Source organism: Falco cherrug, chromosome 3 (assembly GCF_023634085.1).
Source record: "Falco cherrug isolate bFalChe1 chromosome 3, bFalChe1.pri, whole genome shotgun sequence".
NCBI classification, from domain to species: domain Eukaryota; kingdom Metazoa; phylum Chordata; class Aves; order Falconiformes; family Falconidae; genus Falco; species Falco cherrug.
The window spans coordinates 21,204,711-21,211,384 of NC_073699.1; positions in this window are offsets into that span (position 1 = coordinate 21,204,711).

The window sequence follows — 6,674 nt, forward strand, 5'->3', positions numbered from 1 at the left end:
TAAGTGGATTAAAACTGATTACAGCCTAGATGACAAAAAAATAACTGTAAATATGAATTTATCATCAAGGAGACTGTTCCTAATGAGCTCCTCCCAAGGTATGCTCTATTTTCAATATTCCTGCCAGGGAAAGAGAAAAATACTGTTGGCAACAGCCAGAGATGACAAAAACGGGCACGGTAAATAATAATATGGAGCAGGTCAGTGGTAGGGAGTAACCTGGAGGTTCCTTGGCAAAGTCAGGAATGCAGAAGTGATGGCAGCAAGTTCAACTTAGAGGCATGGGGAGTACATCTGGAGTAATACAGTGGCTGTGAAGGTGTGATAAATAGTCCATTCAAAATCAGCCCCAGAGATGCTCTTGCCAGCTGGGATGTAGGACCTGGCAACAGTGATGCTGTTCCAGTTTGTTCGGTTGCTGCCCGTCTTTCAAAAAGGATATCGACAACTTGGAAAAATTATTTTCAATAGCTCCCAGTGTCATTCAAGGGCAGGAGAACAGGTCTTATTATAGTGTCAGACTAATGAAGCTCAAGCTATTAATTTATCAGAGGCAATTTGAAGAGGTGACTTGATCTCCGTCTGCAATTACAATCTTCTACCTGGGCAGGGGAGTGCTGTCTCAAGGCAGGTAGCTCTTTTATTTAGAAGAAAAGGGAATGATGTGCTCTACTGGTTGGAAACTGATTTCAGGCTAGAAATTAAGTGCAAATGCTCAACAGGGAGGATAATTACCCATGGAGACAACTTACTTAGTTACCTGGCATGTTCTCCATCACATAAAGTCTCTAAATGTATGCAGAGTATTTTTCTAAGTCAATAAGCTCTACCTCAAACTGAAATCCAGGCTCAGTGCGGCAATTACTGGATGAAGTTATTAGGTGTGTGTTATGCAAGGATTAGACTAGATCATCAGATGTAAACTTACAAATTAACAATCTATTAAAAGTTTCTGATATTATAGGAAGGCAGGGCAACCTATATCCACTTTTTCACGCAAAACGGTCTTAATTTAAACAGCTTGTATGAACAGAGCTGTGCTTTGGTGTGAGCATCGTAGGTCTGCTCACAGTTGTGAGGTTGTTCTGCACGTAAATAAAGGAAGAGAACTGGACAAGAAAGGACAACAAAAACCCTTGGACATCCAGAGCAAGTCTGTTGTCTTTCCTTAATAACAGCCTGGGACAAAATGCCGCACTCAAATGATGGGGCCAAGTGGATATGTAGTCGGAGCAAGGAATAACAGCTGTGGGTTTGCCTCTTAAGTAAGGAGGTGGCCTGTTGCTGGCAAGAAGCAGATTTTCCAGCCTTCACCAACGGGCAGAGAAGCTGTGTTGCCGATTGAGAGTTATATTGTACAGCTGCGCAGCTGAAAACGGTACACAAGTTCCTTGCTTGAAAGACAGCAGACTGTTCCTGCTATCGTGATGAGTCCCACCGGAGCTGGTTAATAAAGCCCTAGAAGTGGAATGACTTCAGTGGCCTACCCAGAGTAGCGACAGCCGCTCCCAGCAGTGGGTTGCCGTAAGACTGGGCCCTATTACCTACCGCTGGCTGTTTTGAACGTGGTACCTTAGAAATAAAGAAAGGAGCGCCCGCTCGGCGCCTGATTCAGGTGTCACAAACCCGCTTGTCGGTAGGGGCGAGGCAAGTGTGAACCGCCAGAGCCACCTTCTGCCGTGCCTCACCGGGCGGTGGGGAGCAGCACCAGCTAGAATGCGCGGTTCAAAGAGTAAACAGTTCACGCAAACAAGAGAAACTATAAAAGTAATACTTACTGCAAATTGGTATTGAATCAACATCAAGAAGCTGAAACAAGAAGGGAGCTAGCTACAGCCGTGGCTAAGAAGATAAAGATCTTTGGGGATTCTTGCTCTAATCCAGTGTGAAATCCTAAGAAAATGAGTTTGGTCTAGATTTATTGTTTAAAGAACATTGGTACATGCTCGCTGGCTGTCAAATAAATTCTGCGGAGTCACTGGCTTCGGCGCGTGATGGCTTACAAGTGTCCTCACGCTGCTGGGACACCTTTTCGCTCTGGATGTCCTTAACAGGCACATCTGGGGTCAGGCTGGGTGGAGAAGAAGCTGGTCTTGCAGATGCCTGTATAATGTCTGCTACTGCCGTAAAAGCAGGTTTGCCAGCATTATTACAACATGGCGAGGCTTAGTCTGAGAATTAGATTAAAAGCTCCTTTCTGATTTTAATTCCAAATATATCTAAGTACTTTTTCAGGAAAAAAAAAATCCTCTGTAGCTGTTGTTACATCTCTAATCATGTTACTTCTATTAAGCACTTGCCTTGAATTCATCTATTTTAATATCATAAGTCACCAAATTGAATAGTGATACACAGGGGTTTTTTAAAGCGGGGAGATCGATATTGCAGGAGAACTGCATGTAAGCAATAAGAAGCTGCACAGAGGAGAGAAAAAAAAAAAAAAAAAAGCAAACACAGTCAGCCCCATCAGATGCTATGGGGACTTGGTTGGTTGGTTGGTTTTGTTTACTGAGAGCACAGGTTTAGATGTAGACAGAGGTTTTCCCTACTGAGCCAGGCTCTGCTCTCAAGACCAGAGCAGATAAAGAAATGTTCGGAGTCCTTACTGCTTCATCTGCACCCCTTGTATGCAAGAGGCTTCTTTGCTGCTCTTCTTCTGAGAAAGGTAGAAAACAGATTAAGCGGCAATGGAGAGAGCACGGAGGGACATGAGCTTCCAGCCTATGCAAAGCTTCTCAGCATGACAGCCAGATCTCAGCCTTCTCCTCCTGAGTCCAATGCCACTGACCACGGGGAGGAACGGGGCTGTGCTGGGCTAACCCGCAAGCGAAGCCTGGTGTCCTGTGCCATGCTGAGTGCTCTCTTGAAGCTGTTACAGGAGACACAGCGCCTTGCGGAATGGGACCCTGTGTTTCAGGGCACCGGCTGGGGTTGCTGCTGTCTGCTGGGCTTGCCCTAAAATACAGCTAAACTGCACGGGGCGATGTTCTGGCAATGGGAATGACTGGCATTTCCCCAAAAAACGCTGCATGCTCTGAAAAGACTCCTTGCACTAAGCTGCTGGGATGCCTGGTGAGCCTAAGAGGCGTATTTTTAAATTTCTCACAATTATTGCAGAATATGAAAGTGTCAGGGACATACTTTGGGATGTGCCGGGCTTTGCTTTCAGTTTCTTGTAAAGACTGTAGCTATCTGGACCTGCCTCACAATTATTATTTCTTTTTCACAAGTGGGGGTAACATGGGAGTAATGCCTGCCTGGCTCTGCACAGCATAAACCAGCAAAGGGTGCTCTAAATCTGGGCTCCTCCATTTCGGGGAGTTGAATTTAAGGTTGATTGAACCTGACCTTGAGGAGAGCAGACAACTGACAGCTGGAATTAGAGCCGCACATGAGTTGTCTCCAAAGGTTGTCCCCAAATCAGTAGCCCACAGACAGAACCAGATGCCAGGCTGCGCTGGTGTGTCAGCACTGGCAGCCGATGATGGGCGCGAGCTGCAGGGAGAGAGGGAGGCTGTCATCAAGGTCCTGGGAAATCTGGTGCAGAAAGGCGGAGTGCAAGCCCATGGCCATGCTGTATGGTCAAACCAGTCTCCTCAAGCTGGCAAATCGTGTCTAGTCCAGCTGCCTTTGGAATCAGTCCTGGTTTATGCTCACAAAGGAAATGCTCCAAGCCTTTTAATGTTAACTTGGTTGAAATCAAAATGCCAGCACTCTAATGGTTAAAAAGCAGTGCACTGTTATTCCTGGTCGTCTGTGGCTGCACTTTATAAAGACTGAGGCAAATGAGGTGGCATAAGACAAAAGTGTGCCTTTTTGTTTGATGTACACTGCATTTCCCCAGGTGTCCAAGGTGTTCATCTGTACAGCAGTGCTTTTTTCCCCAAACAGAAATTATCATGCAATCTAATGTTTAATATACAAAGTGGCCATCACTGTTAATTCCACCCTACAGTTTTTATATTTACTCTTTAATTCCTTCTGTTTGCAAAACTCGACAAAAAATAAAACCCGGGTGGGAGGGAGGAATTCTTTTAAATGACGAAATTAAAATCAATATCAAGTTTTTGGTATCTTTGGGCATGATCTCTGGAAGCTTTGGATATCTGCTTTATCATTTTGTATATTTGACAATTTTGTACTCTGCATTGTTTGACTTCATTTGTGCATGGCGATGTATTAAAACATGGAATTTTTATTATACAGTAAAAGTATTTTGTTTGATTTAAACAAGGTCAGGTCTTGATCCATGACATGAACAGAAGGGGAAAAGAAACAGAGATTTTTGCCAGCGTCCAGCTCTCACCTGACACTCACACCAGCCTCAGTCACAGAGGGTCCAGCACCCGAAGGTGGGCAAAGTTTTTTGTCCACCACCTCCCCACCCCGTGTCCTTCCCCAGCTGCAGTACTTTGGGTCCCTGCAGTGGTTTGCTGTATGGGGTACAGGTGCTACATAAATGCAACACATTCAAAGATGTCACAGAAGGGGTTAACTGAGCAGAGGGCTCTGTTCTTGGCAGGGTTTGGGTGTAAATCCAGCCTGACTCCGCTGACTTGGCTCAATCTAATCCGGATTTAGTGCTGTGCGACTGCAAGCAGACACTGCACACTACGAGGAAGAATTCTGCTTTCATTGCCTTTATTTCTCAAGCTTGGGGGATGCCCATGTAAGCAGGGAAGCATCCTCTTAAGAGGACCAAACCACAAAAGGAGCAGCTACTAGACTGTTTATGGTCTAGTGGCATTTCACTCCCATCCCACCCCCCATTTATTCCCAGCATTTATGGCATAAGAGTACTTTAAAAGTCAGTAAGTAAGTAGATAAGGCTGTTTTCAGAAAAATTAATGCTGAAATTCCAGCATGATATTATGCTCTCTCATAGATGTGGTTTTGTTTTTTTTTTCTTTTCAGCCATAATTCTGAATGTTCTTGCATTTGCAAGGTAGGGACTGATGACATGTTTTGGTCAAACACAAAATACTGGGCCTAATACAAAATAAAAGAGCAAAATTATATAGTGTGCAGTATAACTGACAAAGTCAAGATAAATTGTCTGCTAAAAAAATCATAAATCATGGTTTTTATTGTAACATCTCGTGATGGGGCTGCAATTTACTAAATTCTGTTTATATCTTTAAAAAGCTTTCTACTCCATAAACTTTGTCAGTGAGAAGAATATGTTAACAGGGAAAGCTCTGTTTTCCTACAGATCTGTGCATGTTACATCTCCAGCTGAAGGAAATTAGAGCAATCATACAAGTAAAGAAAACTGTTTCTGTGTCACATATCCTCTTCACCATTGGGGTCTCCATAGGGGGTTACAGTGGCACTGTATTATTACTACTCTGGGTGCTGCACACTAAGATTATTTCCATTACAAAGAATATGCCACCTAAATCATATCTGCTTTATAATGAAACAGCAGCTACCATGATAATGAAATACTCTTCCCTGGAGACAAAGAAAATAGCTGCTGATGCTGTGGAACAAGGAGTTTCCCTGTGTGCTCTTACGGGTTTTACGTTATAAATCTCACCAATGGAGTTGCAGTTTCTTCATTCACAGTTTGTTACTCAGAAGTCATCGGTGGAGCAACTGGTTGTGCAGTTTGGTTTTTTGGTTGTTTTCCCTCCAGTGACAGTGAGTCCTTGATGCAACTTGCATGATCTTATGTTACATCCGTGTATGTCCCACGGGTCCATCAAAGCTTACCTTACCCTGAGCAGCTATCACACATTACAGACCCAGGTCATGCTGCTTGGACCTTGGGGCTCCAATGCCATGTCCAAAAATTGGATTCCTGAACTAAGACCATACTAGTTGAGCAGATCTGTGTACGTGTGAGCAAAGCCTTACAATGGGAGCAAATGTCCTTAGTCCATAATGAAGTCCAGTAAATGAAGCACAACCCTGGAAACACAAGTCACGTTCCCAATGCCAGCGCTGACCTGCTGGAGGTGAAAGAATAAGTTCCCTCACGTCATCTCTTCATGCCCCACCTCGTTATCTGTAAAATGGGAACTACATTTACCTGGCACTGTTAAACGCTGAAATTCAACAGAGAAACTGTAAATTTCCCAAGAAGACTGTATTACAAGTGGGATTGATTTGAACAGACCAGGCATCTTGGTACCAAAGAAACAGTTTGGGAGAAAAGAAGTTGCCATCCATGGCTCGTGTTTACTTGACGTTCCACTGACTGCACCCAGGTGCCGATCTGTCAGTCTCAGTGCATGGCGTGCCAGTTTCATGGGTGAGGCGTCGTATCAGCCTGGACTTGGTTTTGTGGAAGGTTTATGCCTCTTCTGTGCATCCTTCCTCTCATTCATGCCACTCCCTTGTCATTGCCTTCTCCTTGCTTTTCTGCACCTGACATATTTTCTTGGCTTCTGCTGCTATTAACATCAAGTGGGAAATACACTATTACTGCATGTGAGGAACACACTTCCAAGTGAAGCAGTTTTGCTTTAACTAAATGGCACCAAGGCACTGGCCTTGGGAGGAGATAAAGCAGAGGACAAATTGCTATAGTTTTGTTCTAGGGTGATATGGGGATTGATTTCTTCATGTCTATGTTGGAGTGACAGGCTGAAATGGCAGCAAGAAGAATGCACACTGGACACTAGGAAAAGCTTTCTAGGAACAGGGATGCTGAAGCCGTAGCAACTGCT